Source organism: Tympanuchus pallidicinctus, unplaced genomic scaffold (assembly GCF_026119805.1).
Source record: "Tympanuchus pallidicinctus isolate F22 unplaced genomic scaffold, pur_lepc_1.0 scaffold3, whole genome shotgun sequence".
Taxonomy (NCBI): Eukaryota; Metazoa; Chordata; class Aves; order Galliformes; family Phasianidae; genus Tympanuchus; species Tympanuchus pallidicinctus.
This window is the reverse complement of record NW_026294747.1, coordinates 10,853,474-10,876,640: the sequence shown is the minus strand read 5'-3', so window position 1 is coordinate 10,876,640 and position 23,167 is coordinate 10,853,474. Positions and strand designations below refer to the sequence as shown.

General features: G+C 40.7%; 1 protein-coding gene across 4 annotated transcripts in view; it reads left to right on the top strand.

The window, feature by feature from the left end:
- The window catches only part of SOX6 (SRY-box transcription factor 6), a 372,478-nt gene that overhangs the window by 3,955 nt on the left and 345,356 nt on the right, over positions 1-23,167 (top strand). The window contains exon 1 of one of the 4 annotated variants that reach the window (XM_052694743.1): positions 50-450. The exons of 1 other annotated variant lie outside the window; for it this stretch is intronic. The gene's annotated coding sequence lies outside the window, so the exon portion shown is untranslated. Of the gene's footprint in view, positions 1-49; positions 451-1,404; positions 1,666-2,148; positions 2,241-23,167 lie in introns of those variants that run through there. 2 more of the 4 variants (XM_052694742.1, XM_052694744.1) reach the window with 2 other exon arrangements.

The following is a 23,167-nucleotide window of genomic DNA, read 5'->3' as shown; positions in this document are numbered from 1 at the left end:
ATGCCCTGGCCACTCACTTTCTGATGTTGCACGACGGGAAATGCTTTGAATACTTACGACATGGCCGCTCACATTGATTGCCAAGATTGACAGCAGTAACCATCGCCTTCACTTGTTTCAGGAGGGAAAAAAAAATAATAATAATGAACCTGATTGTAAGCAAATCTCCAGGCAACCCATCCGCAAACTTCTAACGATCGGGATCCTGCACATCCATGGCCCGGAGAAACACCAGCAGACTCTAGCTCATTTCTTTTCTTTTCTTTTCTTTTACTTTCTTTTATTTTACCAAATTACTACCCGTTTATTTCCCTCTCTCCCCTTTCACCCCTTCCCTCTTCTTTTCTTTTCTTTTCAATTTTTTTTTTTTTTAATGAAAATTACCGAAGCGCGTTGCAAAAAAAAAAGGAGGCTCTCCCAGTGCTTTGTGCCACACTGGATCCCGAGGAGGTAACCAGGAAAAAACAAGCCCTATTGTGTTGTATACCTGTTGTTTGCTGTGGTGTGTAGTGCTGCGTTGCTTGGTGGCGGCGGTGGTGGTTTAATGGGTTTTCGCTGGATTTATGTCGCTTTGCAGGAGAGAATCCGGTTCCCCCTGCGCTGTCTTTAATGGGTTGTTAGTTGCAATTGAGTGAAGGAGCAGCGTCCGGAGGTAGCTGTGTTGTTTAGCTTTTAACGTTGCTGAATGCACCCCTTCCCCCGCCTCCCCCTGCACGATTATTTACTTTGATACCACGAGGTTGGTGTTTTTTTCCTTAGCAAAAACTAGTTGTAGCCTCGTCCCCGGGCGAGTTTCCGGGGCTGCGCGAATCCCGAGGCTCAGAGATAGCGAGGGACCTCAGCACCCCCAAATCACAACACTTTCTCATCCTCCTCGAGTAGAGTTTATTTTAAAATGTAGTGACAGATCAGCGCTGTATTTTAAGCTCCCCTACGGCAGGCGAACACATGGTGCCGGGAAGAGATCGTACGCAAGGAACTAACACGAGAGGGAGAAAGAGAGAGAGGGAGAGGGGAAAAATAAAATCCGAAATCAATCTTGGAGAGCGGAGCGCTGCTGTCACCGCTCCGGAGCGTTCGCGTGGGTTTCTGCTCGCGGCTAACCCCGGAGGGCACGGCATGGAGCGAGGCGACGGGAGTTCAGGGGGGCTTTTAGATTCTCCTTTAAGTTTGAGGTGGGTGAGCGCTTTGAAGTTGGCCGCAACCGAGCGCCGTCCCCGGAGCGGGGAGCCATACAAAGCTGCGGGAGCTGCGGGCGGCAGTGCCGGCCTCGGCCACGGCGGGGCACTGTCCCGGGGCTCTGCGGCTCCCAGCGCCGCCTTATCTCCGCGAGCAGAGGGCTCGGATAAAGTTCTAGCGAAAACTTTAACGTCGATATCGTGCCCTAATTTGTGATACGCGAGGAGAGGGGAAAAGAGCACTCCATCATCGGAGAGCTCCGTTCGCGCCCGGCGAGGGGGCGATGCGTGCCGCTTTGTGGCAACGCCCGGCTCGGGAGTTCTCGCTGCCGGAGGTCATGCAAATCGACCTTAAAAGAATGCATAAGCCATAAATTAAAATAAACCCCTAGCCAGAGGCTGATCCATAAGTAGACAATACCTAACCTGGACAAAACGGCTTCCTTTGCGAGCTGAAAAAAAGACTAGTGCCTAAAGTAAATGCGAAGTAAGTTTTCAGGAAGTATTTCACTTGTTATTATCGCTGTTCTTATTCTGCCTTTAAAATAAAATAGTGACAGTTGCGCGGCGCAGCTGTTTACAGGCAGTGCCGTAGGAGCTGAGGAAGGCAAGGTGTGTCTGGCGGAGAGCTCGTGCTTTTCCCTGGCGTTCGCTACCTTCGAAGCTGTTTGGATTTTTGACTGGGGATAAGCGGCCTCTTTAACCGTATAAGCAATTGAATGTTTTATCTCGAATAATGCCGAAGAGTTTACGGACAAATCTGGGTTGCCTGCAAATGTCACATGCGCGCACACAAGCTGTGTCTGTATATAATAGTCTCAGGGCTTGTTTTTTTTTCCCGCAGTTTTTGACAATTGTTCCATTCACGATCCTGAAAGGAGTCATCAGTGGGAGCTAATGAGAGTGCCTCCGCGCCTTGCCCTGCTCCGGGGAGGAGCGGGCACCGCGCTGCCGCCGAGCCGCCCGGGGAACGCGTGCACGCGTGTGGCGGCGCCAGGTCGCCCTTGCGGGAGCGCGGCTCTTAGGTGCGGGAGGGGGAACGGATAGGCGCGATGTGATCAGGTACCTACACGCGTGCGTTAATAATTGAGCTGCCGGGGAGCTGCTCCTCCGCCGGGAGAGCTTCCCGGCTCCGGTTCCCGGCTGTGCTCGACAGCGGCGAGCAGTTAACCCGCTTTGCAGCAGGGGCTGTGCGCTTTAGCAGAGCAGGGCCTTGAGGTCAATCAGAGGCACTGATCGTATCGATTTGATTGCTGTCGTTGCTTTCGGCGGACCGTTTCACAGCGGTTTTTGTGTGTGGGTTGTTTTTTTTTTTTTTTTTCTTTTTCTTTTTTGAAGGAAGGGAAGGAGTGAAAGTGGCAACGTGAAGAGACAATTAGTGTTGTGTCTGCGTGGCGGGGGGGCTGCGGGAAGTCAGCGTGCCGGGGGCCTGGGGACGCTAGATTAGCTCTGTCCTAGGGGTGTTTCCCAAAAACACAGACGGTAAAACTTTCTGTGATAAAGTCATATATCTTCGCCTGCTGTTTGGAGATAAGGTGTGTGTTTATTAAGCTGATTTAAATAGCCTTCGGCACAGGAGCGGCACTTTGTTCCTACTGTTTTCTTTTACCCTCATTTTAACATTTTTGGTGTTCCCATCTTCAGAGCCGGCCGTGAGGGCAGGAGAACGTCTTTATGCGGTCTCCCAGCAGGGTTTCGAGTCCAAAAATTAACGAATTTCCCTTCCCCTATTCGTGTAATGGAGTAGTTTTGAAACCTGTTTTGAGATTTCGACTTGACTTGACTTGTTTTATTGACGTGCTTGTGCCCACTCATTTAATTAAGCCATTATGCCATAAAGCAAATAGTAAGAATGAATGTGAGATATGTGTGCATATCTGCCATTAGGTACAAATATTCCTCTGGAAAAGAGGTTTTAAGAACTTTTCCAGCACACCGTGAGTTCTTTGGCAATATCTTATTGCAGGTTTTTGTTTCAAGCTCGGATATTTCGCGTGGTCCTGTCCTCGCAGTGTTGTATGTGCACTCCACTTGGAATATAAACAGCGAGCGTACCTAGCAGCTCATTCTAGTAAACCTAAGAAATAATCTATTTATAGTGAGTTTAAAAGAAAATAATGAGGTCATGCGGAGTATGCTGCAGTTTGAAGTAGCTCGACACCTGGCAGAAACTACGTACGCCTTTTTTTCAGACTCCGCACTATCCATAACTTTTTCTTATAATACATTCTTGTGTTAAGTGAGAAAGGCTGTTTGTAAAACAATCCCCTGGCCGCTTCCAGCGTTGGGTGAAGCTGATCCTGTAATGGCATTTTGTTTTGAACAGTTGCTGTAGTTGAAGTTCCCTCATAAGGTAAGGTGGCACTGGGTCTGAAAGGAGGTCCAAATGCCACATTTATAATTAGACTGCCAATTCAGCACATTGTATCTATTGCTATACAGGGATATACTGCTGTGTCTGGTCTCTCAATAGACTGTATTCAGAATTAGCCAATTCAACCGCTTCAACTTTGGAGTCAAATTTAGAATAGGCAATGAGAGAAGGAAAGAAGGAAAACAATAATGCTTTCTTTTTTTCCTCAGCTAGCTATTAAAAGCCAAAGAATATACGGAAACCGAACCAGGCACTGTACTTGGAACCGGTGCCCCGAGCGCAGCCCGGCCAGCATCGCCTGCGAGCCCAGCCGAAGCGCGCTCCTCCGGGGGGAGGGGAAAGTGAGCCCCGGGCACGGCTCCCAGCGCTCTCCAGGCCGCTGCCCGGGCCGCCACCACGCTCCTGCGGCAGGAGGAGGGGGGGAGGCGGAGGGACGCAGCCCTGCCCCGGCCGCGCTGCGAGGCCTGGCCGAGTGCCTGCTGCCGCCGGCTGGAGCGGTGGGAGGGGGCCCGGCGGCCCCTGCTCCGGGGCGACCCGCGCGGGCCGCCGGTGGCAGCGCCCTCCCGGGGGCCGCGGCGGCTGTGGCGGGGGCGGCTTCCTCACGCCTTCCGGGGCCGCCGGGCCGGGGGCTTCTGTCCGCTGTGTCCTCGTGGCTTCCAGCGCCCGGCCTCTTCTCTCCTGGCGTACTTTTTCTTTCGCTCACTCTGATTTCTCAGGCCTCCTCCCCCAGAACTTGAATTCATTCAGTGATGAGAAAGTAAGAGGCCCTTTGCTCTGCAATCTCGCATCCTCTGCTAAATGCATTATTGCCTCTCTTCTTTGCAGTTCCACTCTGCTGCAGTACTGCTGAGAGACTTAGCTGGGCTGCCTCGAAGCTCGCTTGGTTCCCTATTCAGCTGTATCGTTGGGTGCAAACTAGTGGCATGCATACAACGCACAGTGCAAAGGGAGTCAGACAGACGGCTGTCTCCCCTGCACGCTACTGATTCTCTGCTGAACTTATGTAACATTTTGCTTCAGTTTTTTCTTGTTACGTTTACACCCTAACGAAAGCGAGAAGAGAAACCAAGTGGAGCCTTTGGTTTCCTTCGTTAGATTGTTAGTGCCTGACTTGTAGAAAGGAATAACTGGCGTCCGAAGTGATCTGCCTGTCACATTGATTTTATTGACAACTGGGGACTGCTGTTGCTTGTTCCCTAGCCAGCAGTTTTTAGTACATGACCAGTGATTGCTAGTGGTCACTTCCAGCTGAACTTCTTTTGCATGGTGGGGAAAGATGCCTTTGGACATGTTCTTTGCATCTTTGATCGTATTTTTAGTTGAATGTTTGCGTGTACATCTGCTGTTCTTAGAGGCCTCGAGATATCCTATGGTAATAAAGGGCAGCTCTATGCATGATGATAGCAAAACCAAATATTTTGTTCTCAGTGGGCAGCAGAAAGTTTCCTTAGTCATGACCTTATATCTACTAAACACTGTAATCACCTTGGGAGATATCACTTCAGGAAGCATATCCATTATCCATTTACACTTGGTTTGGTTTCACCCTTAAAAGTGCGTGGATCACACTGAAAAGGCTTCTGTCAATTTATTTATTTATTTGGTTGAACAAAAATCACTGGAGAAGCAGTGATGCACTTTTCTTTACACCCCATACAGTGGGGTGATGTATATTTCTCTTTCCACGGTGGGACTTGAAAGATCAGTGGGCTTGTTTGGCAGTGGCTGTGCGTAATGACTAATGTTTTTAAAGTTATGTAAATAGGGGTGTTCGTGGATATATAAGCTATGTCAGCTGAAGTGATACAAGGACATATTTTTAAAACATTTCAGTTAATATAGTAAATCAAGGAGACAGGGCTTTGAAACATTTCTACACGATGTCAGAACCTGCAAGCGAGGTACTGCTGTATGATGTGTTCGGTAGCTCACATACGGCGTATTTGTCGAGTAGCAGCGAAACACACAGGTGCACGTTCCAAGTTTTTGACTTAGCTGATTCCTATCTGTCTTTTCTTTTTGCTTTTCTTTTTTTCTCAGCGTCTTCTTCACTGTACGCCATTTTCTATTTTTTTCCCCTCAGGTAGAAGAGCAAGAACAGAAACTTTAGGAGACTTATTCGCAAAACATAGAAGCCAAATTTTAAATGGGCTATTTGGAAATGTTCGGATACACATTTGATATATTATTCCTGGTCATGATACCATGTTGTAAAAACAATTGTAAATAACCATCTTGTAAACAAAATCCAGCTAAATCTTGTCATTAGGAAGGTGGCGTTCAAAGCTGCTCTGATGTCTATGTGAAACAAACGCATGTTTACTTAACTGTAGATCTGTGCAGAAGGGATAGATCTGATAGATATATTTGCCATAAAGCAGCTGATTTCTGCTGTGATAAAACTGGATGATTACACATTCCTAAAGCCTTTTCAGCGCAGAAGTAGGTGTTCTTTTAAAACATTATTCTGTGGCAACAAACAAATATTTGTGACATCATTGTGAGAGATTTGCTGCCAATTTTGAGTTTTCTGTCTTTCAGAAAGTCTGGAGTTCTCTGGCACTGGTAAAACTGCTGCACATACCCATCGTATATTCAAGTATTCAGTGAAGTTTTAAATAATTCTCTTTCAATTAGTACAACAGGAACCTGAAAAAATGGATTTTCTCTTAAAGAAACAAGAGTCTGTACATAGCCATTTCTTTCCTCCTCCTGTACATTTTAAAATCCTCATATCAGTTTTATGTTTACTGTTTTGTCTCCTTAAATTAAGAAGAGAGAAAACAGTAGCAAGAGTTTGAAAATCATTGCTTGGAAATGATTTTAATCCAATATTTCTTGAGCTTTGTGAATTGGCAAGAGTAATATAAAATTAGATGTATTGGTGAGCTAGGCTAATCAGAGTCATTCATTTATAGTGGAGAATAAATATCTATCAATTGATGCTTTTTTTGAAGTCAGGCAAAACATTCCATCAAGTTAATGTGTTTAAGGGTATCATATCAGGCACAGGCAGGTACTAGAAGTGATGAAAAACAGATAACCTGCAACAAAATGATTTACAGATGGGTCATTATCTTCTGTGGAGAGGTTACACAGATCATATTCTTTATAAAAAGAGACTGTAATTCTACAGAGCTAGGAGAGTTCTCTAAATAGATTGGAGTATTTAATGTTTTCTGTGCAACGGGCAGAATTTGTCGAAGGCAAAAATTCTTAGCTTTCTTATAGGCAACATGTTGATGGAAGTTACCAAACGTACTACTTTTGTATTTTAAATATTCTGTTTATTTCAGTTTGATAAAGTAAAGCTTGGGATACATTTTGCTTCTTTCCGTGTGAGCTTCATAGTGCATACCTCTAAAATAGGCACAGAAATGTTATGTACAAATAAAAAAAGAAACAAACAAACAAAAAAACCAAACCAAAACAAAAAACCCCCCAAAGATGGCAAATTTAATGTCGAGGAGTTATTTATTTATTTATTTATTTCCGGATCTATTTCATACACTGAGTTCCCAAGTTACATCTTTTCTATTGGTGGTAAGACAGGGTGTCACTTAAATATTTTCATCTTTCTTCTTGAGCTAGGCAGGAAGGTGCAGTCAATTGTTTCTCTGGTCTCTGGTAGTCTGATACAAGGCAACAGGAAAATCTAAAACCTCAGAGGTGAAGTATTGATTTGATTCCTAACTGCAAATCCTTCATATCGTTGCTCAAAATATCTAACTTTACACCAATATTATCCATTCTTTTTATAGTGACACCGTGCTTAGTAAAAAACTTCTAAGCACTGAGGTCAGGTGTTGAGATTGGATTCTAGTTTATTTTTTATGAATCAGATAAAGATTTCTGTGCATGAGACCGTATGTGAAGATGAGAGAACAAGAACATTTCCATATCAAAGGCAATATATCTGAGGCTGCATAGTAATTAAAATGCAGTGGTTTGGACTGTGTGCACTAGCACTTACTCAGAGCGTTGTTGGGACCTTGTGCAGCATGCAGGCGGTTGTCTCTTGCATACTTCTAGAAATATACTTATAATTTTGTACAAACATTTATGCCAGTCCACACTTTTCTGTGGATAATTTGTATTTCATCCAAACCATTCAAAGTAGAAGTTATTTTTTGAGCAACCCCCTCATTATGGCTTTTGTGCGTCAACTATTTTTATTCTGGTTGTTTGTATTTCCTCTTACCAGAATGATGGCTTGTTTATAGTAGGGCTTTTTTTTTTTCTTGTGTGTGTGTGTGTTTCTCAAAGACCCCTTCCATATACCATTGAAATTTTACTACTTGCTTGAAATATCCTTTATTGGAAACAAAAAGGATAGTGTTTTTGAGATTTATTGAAGATAGCATGATTTCTTACACACCATACTTTATGGCAAATTAGAAGCATGTGCAGGAAATAATATTTTTAATGATAAGATGCATTTGCTTATCCCAACTAACTGTTATACAACATAAGGAGAATTAATACATCACTCCAAAGACCTACTCGTGAGGAGAGGGATGAGACTCAGCAAAACACATTGCAGGGTGCTCCCTGTTTGGATGTGCTTTTCTGGAACAAATGTGACTTTAATTCCAGAGCAGATTGCCCTGGTGAAGAGCTGTTCTGGAAGGGCTGCTGTTGAATTGTTTACTTCGTAAACCGTGTTGGTCAGTGTCCCAGTGCGGAGGAGGCAGTGACTGCTGCAAATTTCCTCATTACTCATAGAAACTTGTTCTGCAGAGGCTGTTAATGCTCCGAATCTATTGAGGTGAAGCTTTTGGGAAGTCTTCATGTTTAAACAGATGTTTGTACTGTGAAAGTTTTGCATTTAGGTAATCTTGCAATCTCGCTTCATTTTGCCTAGTTTTAGATTACAGTTGGTGTATGAGCATGTGAGTACTTTGTGCTATTATATCACACTTTCAGAGGAGGTTATGCATGCTTTTTAAATCTGTATTACTATTGTGGATGGACTTGTTAAACTGAAATCCTGACCAGTTGTGGTTAGTAAAAACCCGTGGTATTTTTGCACGAATAGGGGGGTTAACCTCAATGTCATGGCCTAATTCCAGCTAAGATAGGATGTAGTTGCCCATCTACATTCTTCTTATAGTTTTAACTGGCTCAGTTAATCCTTACTTCCTCTCCTAAATGCAGTAGAGTAGCATGCTAAGGATACTTGCTACGTTTTGCCTCAGAAGTACCAAATCCAACTATAGAAGTAGTAGGTGGAAGTAGGTGATGGATCTTGTTTTGGTAGCTTTCTGGATAAGTTTCATATGACTGTCTGGCTAATTATTATTGGGGTGAACGTTTTGAAGGATTTAATGTACTGTATTAATATATTGTATACTATATTAATATACAATATATTTGAATGTTGAGCTGCTGAAGGGAAATATTTTGGTCACATGGAGCTGTTTTCAGCTATCATAAACAAGTGTGACTCCATTTACCAAAGTTGAAGAGTTCCATTTTACTCCAAGCCATAATTGTGTTCCTTAGGACGTGGTCCAATTTCTTTAGCATTCAATGGAAAGACCCCTCTGTGACTATGCTGGGAGGCAGGAGATGCATCTGAAAGGCCCTGTTTGCATTCAATTCAGTGTAGAAAATAACTTGCTTTGGTTTCAGTTAGGGTGTAGTCAGGTTCATCTGCATGATGTTGCTTACGGCTATAGGATGACACTGAAGTTCATCACGTGTCAACTATGGACTAGATCATATGTTTCTCCACACAGACTTTTCTAGTAGGTTTTCCACTCAGAGTGTGAGCATTCTGACTATAGAATTTCTGTAAATGTAGAGACTGTGGTTATGCTTTTTCTTTCTTTCTTTCTTTCAGATACCCCTGACTTGCTGAGTTATATCTTCCTGCAGATCTTTTGTCTTTCTTTCTTTCTTTCTTTCTTTTTTTTCTTTTCTTTTCTTTTTTTCTTTCTTTTTTTTCCCCCCTGCTGCTTAGGTCACTACAGTAAGAACATACTTTGTTCAACCTTTACTGCAAGTATATGGTGGGTGTACACAAGTAGGTATGTTTCAATATATATTTTTTTAGTTGTATTTTTGTTACGGTATCTGCATTTATTTTCATAGCTTGTCTGAATGGTCAACAGTTCATTTTTGGGAAAACTCTGTCATGTTTTCTGATTGCATTATATAGGTATTAGTGCCCATTATACTGCCTATTCATTGCTTGTAGAAATTATGGTACCTGTTGTATTTCCTTTTGAAAGTAACCATGGAGTCTCTTCATTTATTTCAAAACAGGTTAGATATGCTCAGTTTTTCATCTTGATTTTGTGGGCTAAATGGTGTTGGGATAGGATAAGGGCTACACAGACTGTGAGGGGTAAGTTTAGAGAACTGTGACAAGATGGAAAAACAAAACAGAACAGAGGTCAGGAAAGAAGGGCACTGCTACCTGCTGTTCTGGAAAAAGGAGAAAGGTAAAACTTTCTCCTTTCTGCTTATTGGCAGGACAGCAGATCTTTTGTACTCTTACTGGTGTTATTTATGTATTTTTATACTTTCAGAGCACACCAAATTCCAAATCTGACTACGTACTTGCTTGAGAGGAAAGGAACACTCCCATGCTGTAGGATCTGCCTAGATTTGCACCTCTGAGTGGGAAGTCAACTTGCCACCTTGAGGTGGAAGAGTGTGCTAGTATTGACTATTCTGCTATCTAGCTTCTTTGACTTGGAGAGCAGGTGCCTTTCTAGTTCAGAGCAGTATTGTTGCTGCAGGTAAACAAATCACAGACTCCTTTTATTCTTCAAGAAATGCTACTGCTCTTTGGGTACAGATTAGTTTGTGCTTCACAATGCCCTCATGCTTGCTCATCATATGCGCAGTGCTCCTGAGCGTGTTTCAAGCAGCCCCCCATTAGGGATGGCGGTCCCCCTCACTTCATCCCTTGCTGCCTTTGTATGCAAGCTTATGGAGGCATGACAGAGCCAGACCAGGCTTGTCTCTGTGCTCACTCACAATGCTCAATCTAGACAATCTAGACCATACCTACTGAGTATTCAGGTAGTTAAGTGAGCAGTCCTTCCCAGCTTTGCAGATCTTCCCTCAGTCTTTCGTGGAAGCTTGGGAAAATCTTGTTTTCTTTCCTTACCTGTGTACAAAGCCTTTCCTCACGTTTCCTCTCCTTTTTCCTTACGCAGTGGAAACTCTCCATATTATTTTAATCTTCTCCACTGCCTCAAAACAATAATGATTCAATCTGCAATGTTTATTTTAAGAGCGTGTCAAAAACTCTAATTAGTGATGTTAGTTGGAGATGCATTGCCATGTATTCTAGTGCAGATATGGTGCCAGATATTGTGTGGAGTGAGTGGGTGTGTCCATTAAACAGTTGATTTTAAAGCACCACTGGGTGCCACACTGCGATGGGAGTGGGATCGAATTACTGTCTGGAGGTCACAGTGATGCCCTAAGAGTGAAAGGTGTTTATTCTTCTGGGCATTATATAGAGTATTTTCAGGGAAAGAGCGAAGATAGACAGGAGGGAGAAGGTAGATGAGGTAATCAAAGAGTAATTGCAGAGAATTTGGATTAATTACTTAGTTTCTAATGTATTAAGTCCACCTTTAGAACAGACTGAATTCCAATTTTATTTATTTGAGTACAGAATCTTAGAATCTTTCGAGTTGAAAGGGACCCTTAAGGGACCCCATCTAGTCCAACTCCTCTGCTGTGAACCGGAATTCCTACAACTGGATCGGGATGCTTGAAGCCCAGCCTGACCTTCAGTGTCTCCCAGAATGGGGCTTCCACCACCTCTCTGGGCAGCCTGTTCCATTGCCTCACCACCCTTACTGTAAAAAAAATTTTCTTTATATCCATTCTAAATCTCCCCTTTTTAAATTTGAAACTATTGTCCTGTCAGATCCTGCTAAGGAGTCTGTCCCTTTCCTTCTTATAGGTTCCCTTTAGATACTTAAAGGCCTCTCTGAAGCCTTCCCAGAGCCTTCTCTTCTCCAGGCTGAACAGCCCCAGCTCTCTCAGCCCATCTTTGTAGGGGAGGGGTTCCATTGCTTGGGTCATTTTTGTGGCCCTTCTCTGAATACGTTCCAACAGGTCCACATCTCTTCTGTACTGAGGACGCATCTGGAACACAGTATTACAAATGAGGTCTCACTAGCACAGGGTAAACTGCACTGAGTATACTGAGCACAAGCAACTCAGTATTCTGCATAATGTGACCAAGAGGAAAAGGAACAGGAGGGAATCGTTATGCTGCACTGTATGTAAAGATGACTGTATATAATAACTAATAACTAATAAAACTAAATACTAATAACTAAATAATAGCTGTATGTTAGCACTTACAGAAGTGCTAACTTCTAGGCATAAGCTGTTTCTGATCTTACTTCTGATGGATTTTTTTTCTTTTTTTTTTTTTTTTAAATAAAAATAACACAGAATTGACTAGGATAACAGTAAGAGATAAATCCAGCCCCAAATTGTGTTTGATTACTGCATTCCTCTTCTGGAAGACTATATTTCATTAATTCAGTATGGGATGATTAGATAAAGAAGGTGAAGGCTTGTTTCCCCTCAGACTGGCTATGTGTGACTCCCACATGATACTTCCTGTCTTTGTCATATTGTCTCTTTAGTGTCAATAGCAACTAGATGCAAATCAGCATGGCATCTGCTAGTTTATTTTCAGCTGACCGGACTAAACAGCAGATATGGAATTTATCACCAGGAGGCTCTGACCTCATCACAGACAAGTGGCATTCCCACAAGTAGGTAATGAAGCACCCCTATTGAGTGTAGCTAAAGTCCAAATCCTCAGTAGAGTTATTATTAATTCAATTTAAACAGCTCTCCCTAACTTTAAAGTTGTCCCTTGATTTTTTTTTTTAAATCCACTCACTGTTGTAGCTGGAACAGCAGCTGTTGCTGATCTCTGCTGATGTCACACTGTGCTGAATTGGGCCTTCTTGAATGTGTGTGGGAGAAAAAGATGGGATGAAAAAATAAAGGGAGAGGAGGAGGAGGGGAAGGGATGTTGAAATACAAAGATGGGAGAGAAGAATGAATGCGTTAACTGAATAGTAACTGTGATGCTCTTATTGCTGTTCAGCACACATAGAGAATTTCTACAATCAGATAGTATTTGGTGATAGATTAATACATTAAAATTATTACAAATTGTCCACATAGATGATGTAAAGCTGTCTTTCTAAGAAGATAGCGTACAGTGGTCAAAAAATCCTCTCGGGTGCTTAGTATGCTTAAGACTAAGCCCTTCTTCCTTTTTTATTGGTCATGAAGTTCTTCACAACAAGTGCTGTGAGACACAGGTTATCTGCCTTTGCTATCTGAGAAAAGGTGGGCTTCTGGGTAAGGTTTAAGTTGATCAGTTTGGCCATTTTTGTATATTTTAATCAGTCTTGGATGTATACTTGAACATCATCGGTATGAACAGCCTTTGGATAATTAGCAGGAACCTTAAACACTTTGGTGTTTTACCGATCCTTCTAATAACTGCTTGATAACAAATATTGTTGAAAGACTTTATAGATTCTAAATGATCAGTATAAATTAGTAATCCTAATACACTTATACACTGATTTGTGGTTTGTATGTTGAATGTGAAATTGAGTGGCATATTACGTCTTTAGAATAGTTGTGAGTGGAAGAGTGGTAGTTTTTGATCTTGTTAGTGATGAAGACTTGACAGTAGCTAAAAGCAAAGCAGAAATGAAACAGATGCTTTGGAACCTGAAGTGATCCATTTCTGTGGATGGGAAAGCAGGGGGAGAATGAGAGGAAACAAGGGGAAAAAATGGAAAAAAAGAGGACAGAGTGAAAAGCAAAGACACAGAAAACCTAGGATATGCAGGGGCAGATCAGCATTAGGGAATGAAATCTTTTGAGGGTAATTTAGTGACTTTATTTTTCATCTTCACCTGTATTCTTCCACTTTCCAAGAGATGGAAAAGATAGCAACATCATAGCTTCTGTCACACAGTTTTTCTAAGTTCTTAACTTTCTGGAAAGCTCTGCAGCTCTTGTCTATAATACTGCTTTCACTGAGAGGATTTTAAGGGACTGTTGATGACTATTCTACGGCCCAGAACAACTAGATCTTAGGCTACAGTGTTCCATTAGTGCATGTTTGTCTGAGCTGGACTCTCTGCTCCATGTCTAAATAACTGAGGTCTGGCCTGACCAGCCAGTTGTGGTGGAGAGGTAACAAATGGGAAACCGATCTATAAACCAAAAAAATAGAGAACTTCATCATGAGAGGCACTGAGCTACTGAAACTTTTGGGGAAATACCCATAGGTCCTCCATGTCTCCCCCAAGAATACCCACATTTGGTGGGATGGTCTGTTGCTACGGCTTGACTGAGTTTATGAGCACGTAAAAATGTGCCATAGTAGATGGGATCTTTTTTCTTGGTGAATGCTGCAGATGAGGCCTTCCTGTAACAATCTGCAGTCTAGCTAAAACTGGTATAAGGTAGCTGTCCAAATGGGGAACTGCAGGCACTACAAGCAATAGTCTTCCTCAGCTTTTCAGTTCCTGTTTCAGACACGAAGGTGCACGTGGTTCTATTTCTTTGAAGTTTCCCTGTGCAAATTCTCACACGAATAGTATGTCCGGATCTCTGAAAATTCAGATTGTAATAAAATGCCTTTGCTTATATTTACAAATATTTGGTAAATATTTTCTTTCTTCCTTTCTTTCTTTTTTTTCTTTTTTCTTTTTCTTCAAATGAAGAAGGCCTTAAAATTAAAAAAAAAAGAAAGAAAAAAAAGAAAAGAAAAAGGAAAGAGAGTATAACTCCATTTGCACATAGATGAAAGGCTGTTTTAACATCAGTCATTACTTGCTTGATGTGAGAAATTAATTTATTTGCATTTTGCTCTTCTGTTTGTCTGATGGCATGCTAGGTGTCAAAGCCAGTTTTCATAGGTCATGCTTGAGCCCTAGTGGTGCATTCCAGAGCTGTGGCAAAGGCAATTGCTGGGAAAGAGGCTCTCTTCTGCCAGAAGTCATTGACAGCCATGAGCTGCCAGTTCTCCTGTGCTGAAGCCATAACAAATAGCATCAGATGTGTGAAGAGCAGTTTGTCTCTTATCACAATTTTTGTATGAAAATGAATACCAATGATGAGTTGGATTGTTGGGATGTTTTCCCGGTAATTCAGGCGATCATTACCATTAAATTCAGCAGCACATATTCAGGTTTTGGGCTTTTTTCTTTTCTTTTCTTTTTCCCTCAACCAGACAAAACCAGTGGTCTTTGGTCCATGGTCTTTGGTTCTCCTTTCAGGCCTAGGATACGATCATTGAGAGGTTTTGTTGTTTTTTTGACATCCTCCATCCTCAAACAAACAAACAAATGCTGCAGTGGAGCACAGGCTTGGTTGCTGATACGTCATTTTAACTCTTCTGGTTATGGAAGAAGAAGAGTAATTGGAGTTCATAATCTCTAAGTGGTTCAAAACTTTAGAACAAAGTTTAGTTATTGACTAAGGCAGGTAGAAAATTGATTTGCTTGAACACTTTCAGGTCCAGCTGATAAAACTCAGGGTTTAAGCCCACAAGACACCAAGTGCTCCAGTCCTTCTTCAATGCACTGTATAAACACACGCTGAGCTTTAAGGCCTGTGAATAATCTCAGTGGGAATGAGACTATATATGTGCTTAAAATTCAGCATATAGTTAAGTACTTTTCTGGAATGATGCCAACATGCTTAGCACTTTGGAGGACTGAATCCTTATTCACTATGGTGGTTTATATATTTTTTTGGCTTATGAATTTCCTCACTGACCTGTTCCTTTGTTTAATGGTCAGCCTTCAACATGGTCAGGATTAAAATCTTCTGGGGCTTGTTTTGTCTAGAAGGCTATGGATAATCTCTAGAGGGAATGGCTCATTTTACATAATTACTGATGCTAAATAAACATGTTCTTTGTAATCAACTTATGTATAATATGAAATTGCTAAGATTTTTGATCATGAGATCAGTGTTTGACCCAGATTTTATTTCTTCTCTCCTTTAGAACTCTGTTGTTTATCTGCAGAAATTAATAATGCCTGCCTACAGTTACTATATCGAATTCTGAAGCTCAGTTATATTTTGTGTATAATTATTTTTTCTGTTTCCAAGTTCTCATTGTTTTCTATCAGCTTTTTTTTTTTTCTTCTTTTTTTTTTTTCCCCTTCTCATTTTGAAGGAGCGCTTTTCAGGTGCTATGAGCAGCACACTTCATCTGAACTAAAATCTCTGGGCAGTTGCTTGAGGTATTTTTCTTCTTTCAAAAAACCTTGACCAAGTAAGGTCTTGATTCTAATTGTTTTTTCCCTCCTCTCACCTGTTCTACTAGGAAGCATGATCTTGGCACTACTTTAGCATTGCTGGAATTAAGGAAACCAGACTTTTTCTGTTATTAATAATTATTCCCAATTATATTTTTAATTTTTCCCCTACACATTTGGTCATAATTCTCTCTAGACTCATGAGCAAGCATTGTAATGGATTAATAGAAAAAAACAGAATTAAAAAAAAAAAAAAAAAAAAAAAAAAAAAGAATCTTGGGTAAATCCCAAATGTTTCAGACACAGGTAATGGATGCTGGTTTTTTCACAGTAGGAACAAACTTTGGCCTTCTCAGATCTGTGAGGAAAGATAATTTCATGATCTCTGTAAAACTTTTGCTTGCTCCCATCAAGATGGACTAGGGGTATGAGTAAATGCTAGCTTAAAACTTGACTGTTTGCTTTTCTCTTTATGGTCCATCTTTGAAGTAGGCTGAGGCAAAGTGCATATATAGCCTAGATTAGAGTGTAGATGGACACGTTGTAACAAGTCTAGCTGGAGGGGCAGAAGAAATGATACATTTAGCTCTTTTTTCCCACCTTTGCTGAGGTTCAGAAAATGTCTGTGAATGCTCCAAATGCCACTATGTAGTAAGCAGAGGTAGTTGGTGCTGCATCTCAAACAAAGCAATGTTTGAGCAGAGGGACAGGAAGAGCGGTGGCTTCCAAGCAGTGCAGTGAAATTCATAAGAGGGGGAATCATAAGTAGGTCGCTCAGAAAGTAATGCCTGCTATTTCTATTTGTTTCCATGGAAACTGCAACGGCTAGAAAGAGCACAATAACACAATTTGATAGAGCAACATTTTTCAACAGAAGCACCATCATTAGCTGTGCATTTTTGCTAGTGATCAACAAGAGCCTGCATGCTGTGCTCATGGAAATCTCTACATCTCTCAGAGGTGACCCAGTGTTGATCTTGTGACTGCTGAAATGCATTACCCACTACGTCGGTGTCCACACATCCACTTTTTGGTCTCCATAAACGTTCAGGAAGTGTTGATTAATGTTGATGGGTGCAACTTTTTTCCACAGTGAGGAATTCAATTATACACCTTTGCTTCATCTGCACCTTTATGTCAGATGCCATTATGTGAGACTGCCCCTCTGCTGCCATCTGTCACATGGCAACACCAACAAGTCATGGGATATTGGTGGGAAGGTTCAGTCTCTACTGCCATACCACCAACGTGTATCAGCACCTGGACATGGAAGGCTAATATAAAAAAATAGCAGGCGTTACTTCTGGAGCAGCCCTTGTATGTGCCTCCTGGAGAGCAGAGGGAGCAAGTGCTTGTGGCCTCAGCCTGGAAAAGAGGATAACTTGGCACTTACTGGTGTTATGATGCTGCTATGGACTGTGCATACAAATGTGTTACTTTGCTCCCAGCGTCCTTCTTTCCTCTCTTGTGTAATCTACTTAGACTACGAAGTAAAGAATGCCTCTAACTCAGTGTTTGTACCTGGGGTGTTGCATTCGAGTGTGTTCTAGGAAGAAAAACTAGGAGTTGTAAACATACGAGCAGATAGTTTTTAATGTTGTTGTGTGGGCATGCGCTCTGAATCAGCAAGAAACTCATTTCCAATGCAGTGCCAGTAAGGTCCTCTGTGATTAAAGCATTACAGATTATTTTTGTGAAGTACCAGAGATTCATTGAGAGAGGATGGTAAGGCACACATACTCTAAAAAAACCATTTGTGTCTTTGTGATTTTTGAAGTTAGGTGGCCAAACAATACTTTTGAGAAATTTAAATTGTAAATTTGTTACAGTTATGTGTACTAACAAAATATATCAAAAACTGTGTCACCGATGGCTTTATCTCAATCTGAGTTCAATTTTCTGTTAATGACTTTTTTTGGGGGGGTATTTTTACTATTATTCTAAAGGTTTATTCAGCTTGACAGTTGTAGGATTAAGCTTTACAAACAGAAGGATAATATATCCTATGTTTACGAGTTAGCCAGAGGCCAGGTTTTATAAACTTTAAAAATACAGCTATTGTTAGTTTATAAAATAGACTAGTCAGCTTTCCAAGAGAGAAAATAAATCCAGCAATGGAACTGATTTCCATGGGAGCTTGGTACACTCATGTATAATAATATATTTTGACCTAAAGCAATGTTACACATGCATCTTAAAAATGTTTTGAAAGAGGTCAAAAAACGGAGCCCAAAGCAGAGACATATGGGGCCTGATTCTGCAGGGGTCTTACACCTCCTGTGAGAGCCTTTAGTTCCATTGAAAAGGGCACTCAGCATGTGACATTCGGTACCATTCAGAATGGGGCCACGTTCAGATTTTAGAATCTGATCTTTCCAGTGCTTTCCGTCAGGCATAATGGTTTTCATTAGTTAAAATCTGGCATTAAGTTCAAAAGTGGGCCCATAATCACCTGTGGTAGCAATTGAGAAAGATGTGCGTTTTCTGCTGAAGGCCATCTAGTAATACTTTAAATGTTAAAATTTCAGCTCAAAACATTAGAGATCCAAAGGTCACCAAGAGCAAAAGTATAAATTCTTGAATGCCTCGGGCAAAACAAGTATCTTTATTTACAAGCATGAAATTAAGGAAATTCCATGTAAATACAGATTCCTTTTCTTTTGATCATTTGCATCGTAGGAATAATTCACAGTAGAACATTTGAATTTACAACAGATGATGAGAGCATCCCATCCCAGGAAAACCGTGGCTGTAACGATGGCTTTTGTGTATTTTTTTATTATTAATAACGGTGGGGCATTCAAAGTGATGGGATTGGATTTGCCAGTGACTGGTGCACAGGTCTCCTGTAGCACCGAGGAGGTGCTGCCCTGTTAGTTCTCAATCTTGTCACTTCTGGGGAACAGCAGTGAAACTGTTTGTTCCTGACAGCAGACAGCCCCACTGCAGGGCCCTGGTTTCATGTTACATTAAGTATTAGTGCTGTTCTTTCAGGAGCTATTATGCTGTGACATCAAAGATTTTCTGACAGGGCAGTTGTAGGTTAGCACTGAAGTTGTCTACTGAAATTTTTAAGAATGGAATTAAATATATATGATCAGAGTTAATATGAGAGATCGGAAACTGCATATAAAATGGAGTTAGTGGTTAAAGAAAGCTGCAAGAATAATTGTTTGGTTTGGCCTATTTGTCCTTTCTTGTCCGAGGCGATTTTTATTGCCTTTAATTTCTACAGCAGTTTCAATAATACTGCCATATGTTAGCAGTTTTGTGCAGCTGATCATTTTCTGAAGAATGTTGTGTGAGGCTGGAGGAAAAGACTTTTATCAAATAAGCGTTCAGTGTAGACCCTGCGGTGCGGGTATAAATTAAGCCTTCAACAATAATTGTTGTAGCCCAAATTCTTTTTACTGATTGTCTAATTACTTAAAAGGATCAAGATACACATTTTAAATAGTTAGAAAGCCATTTGAGTGTCAAGGAGAAGCATAATAATGATTTTGGAGACTTGCATCCTTTTGTAAGAAGGAAACTGTAAGCATGAATAGATTGCAATTTAGGCCGGCGTTGTTTGGAAAGTCTGAATCCAGTTTCTGTCTGCCTTAAAGGGGAGAATGCAAGGATTTGAAGCAAACTAGCTGTGTAACTGTTCAGGACAAAAAAAGTCTTGAACATGTGCGACTTCAAATGTTCCTGAAGATTCTTATGTGGTGAAATCAGCATTGCTACGACTATGAAATTACTATTATGCTCTGATGAGGCAAGTTCAGTGACAGGAAATATCAAAATTAATTCTGGAAACACGTCTGCATATTTTTGATTATGTTACTAAGGCATTTGTTCCATTTAGTATCAAGCAAGTGAGTCATCTATTAAAAATGAAAATGTGTACAATAGAGTAATACTTCTCCAGTACAAAAAAAAAAAAAACACAAAAAAACAAAAAAACCCAAAACAACCCCAAACCACCAAAAAGTAAGTTGAACAGCACTGTTTAGTCATAAGCAAGGGACCAGAGTAATTTTGCTTATGAAGAATAAGAATAAAATTATTAACAGCTTTTTTATTTTAAGCAAAAAATGAAAAAATTGCATTTATGTGCAAACAAGCACTTAAAAAACATGTTAAATAATTGTTCTATGTATCTAATGCTCTCAGACATAAGAGGAGTTGCATAAAGAATGTACTTTCTTTGCAATGGAATAGGATTTATGTGTTTGTCTTTGATGTAGCCAGCAATAAGAGGTATGATTCTGAGCCCTTGCTCAGGCAAACAGATCATTTAATTGTTTTGGGGCAACTGCTGACCAAAAGCTTGTGGGGTCAATTTTGAAGTTTATGTTGCAGTAAAACATCGCTATTTATGCCATGCTATTGACCAGCTGTATGGAACTTTAATCAGGTGTAAAGATTTTACTTTCTTTAGATAATGTTTCTTTGACTTCTCCTTTGATTTTCCTGCATTGCAGTGCACTTACAGACAGATCAAAATCTTTATGGCTCAACATTCAGAGGCAGTCAGCGTAGAATGAAAGCTCAACCCTTTATCCAGATGTGCGAAGCCCTGGGAAAAGTGGCATTCCCTTAGGAAATCCTCTCTGACAGGTGGCAACAGTGAAATACAACATTATCCCTTAGCTTTATAATCTCAAATCACAACATTTGAAGTATATATAAAGAAAGAAAAACGTGAGTAGTGCAGCTGAGTCTGGCCGAGAATTCCCTAAGTGTTTAAAAAGGTACAAGACAAACCTGGTTAGCTGTTGTATCTGAAGCATTTGTTGGTCAGCAGCTCTAATTCTCTCGAGTGTGAGATTTCAAGTACATCTTTCTTTCTTTCTTCCACGATTAGAAATCCAGGTGTAACTGTGCTTTGGAACAAGTTTTTATTGAGCCTTGTGTACTATCTGCAATCCATTTCAGTATTTTATTCCTTGGGACAGGCTATCCTTTTTCTGGCCTGTAAGCACAGAACCTAAGGACACTGTTAAATTCAGGTAATGATACTAGTATGTATCCATGAGTATCCTGGCAGCATTTTTCTTATCACAGCTTTGCTATTTTTTTACTTGACTGTTAATTAGAGATGTTACTGTACTTCAGAATAGGAAACTGTTCAGGGAGAGCTTGTCAAAAGTTCTCTCATTATAGGAGGGTCTAGAATCCTTTCAATTTCCTGCACAGAATGCCTGGAGTTTGTTGAACAGCTAATATTTCAATTTCTATTTAAATAAGCAGCAGCAGAACTGACTTGATAAGTGTGCCACTAAATAGATCATGTTACCACTTAACTTAGGGCTAATGCCTGATGCTCTGCTTTGCTCCTTATTAGTGGCAGTGTTCGTGTAAAGGCCGGGCGATTTCAGGAAAGAAACAAATAGTATAATAGTGAATTACAGCAGCAATTATACTTAGCTGTCTGCAAGTGAAATGATGAAATAAAAAAAGCAACAACAGTATGCATATTTGTACATAGACAAAAAGTCTACTATATGAATGTATTTGAAGAACATTATTAATAATTTAGAAGAAACAAAGACTAATTATATTGTGCTAAGCCTAAAATATGTTTAAATGGTGGCACTGCAGAGATAGCATGTAACAGAAATGAGGAAGTCTAAACTTGAGATAGATTGGTCTTTCACTGGCTTTTTCTAACATGGAATGAAAATAAGAACCAAATCATTAACTAAAGGTGTGATGTGTTGCATACATAGACATTATGCCTTGGCAATTTCAGCTAGATAGCTCTAGGTTTTCTTGGTTTTGTTTGATTCTACAGTATTCAAACACTTCTGAGAAGTTGGCTTTTTCTCTTCTTGTGTGTTTGGAATGTATAAACACAAGAAAACAATTGGTGGGAAGTGATAGGGTTTATTCTCTCACTTGTTCAGTTTTGTTATAATAAGTTTATAAGGAGTAAGAATGTGAATCTTGTTTTATGTTTTCAGGCATCAATCCTTTGAGAAACAGAATCAACTCTGGGAGTCAGATTCTGAAGCTGTGAAATATTTGCATGTACTTTCTGCATTAGCTAAATTGATCTGTGTGGACAATTCAGAAGACCTTTGGAAGACAAGCAAGCTTTATGAGTTACAATTTTGTCAATAACAGGGAGAGATTTTTCTCCTTCCAATGAATCACAGTAACAGTCCTTTTTTCCTTCCCTCACTCCCCAATCCCTCCTTTATTCTTTTTGGTAAAGTGGTCACTGAGTTGGTACATCTTGGTTACCTTAGCTTCTCATTCTTATTTAACGTCTCACTTGCATTCACAGATTCTGGACTCTTTCACTTTCTGACACTTCTGTCAGAAATTAAGTCAGTAGAGGATTGTCCTTTAAGTGCTCTCATTTTTGGAGACACTGTAGGCAAGTCATGGAAGGAGGTCCCTGAAAGCCTGTGTTGTGTGTGCCTTTTTCCAGAACAGAGGATCAATAGGATCTTCAGCTCTATCCTAGTATGGGAGAAATTGTTTCTGATAGAGGCCTTAGAACTTGATTATGTGCTGAGTGAATTTGAGTAGTTCAGTCCTGATGGAATGATGAAAAATTGATAGTTGGTATCTAATAGCATATAACTTTTATCACTGAACAAGACTTTGCTTCTTCCAGCTGATTTCAAAGCCTGAAGAACAGGCCAGGAGTTGCTTGCTGTATATACTGGGCAAGAAGATATCAGTCTTTGGGCTAACAGGGATTGCAGTGCAGTCTACAAGACCAAAACACAGACAGAAGCCTGGCTTGCATTACTGTATTGGGAAAATGACTAATTGTTTCCCTCACTCTTGACCAAGTTCCAGGTTTGTCGTGTGAAGATGTAAAATCCTGTTGGCTTTGCTGAGAGCTACCTGATTTCTGATGACAGACATGTTCCTCCAGGTTTAGAAAAAGTGCTTTGGGAAAAGCAAGACTCAGAAAATAAAGACGAGCTTCAGAGAGTTTTCTTTTCGTTCTGCTATATGTGCATTATGTGCATTTTCCATGTAGGTTTTTTTTTTCCAGTCAATCTTTTTCTCTACACTGCTATGTCTAATCACTCTCACATGTTAAAAAGTGAATGGATGTCAGAGAGGGCATGCACAATTGCTATTTGTCTTTTAAATTTGCATGGAGATGAAAAGGGATGTTAGTGCATCTAAATAGCCAAGATAGTAGTACACTGTGTTTAATTAACCCTCTACTTTTGAGGGAGAAATTCTGTAGGCAAGTATGTTTATTCTCACTTTTCCAGTTGGGAAACTGAAGCAGGAAGGTTTCAAGATGGTTTGGGTCCTAGCCAGAATTCAAACTCAGAAGATATGGCTCATTTCCAGGCCTGTGC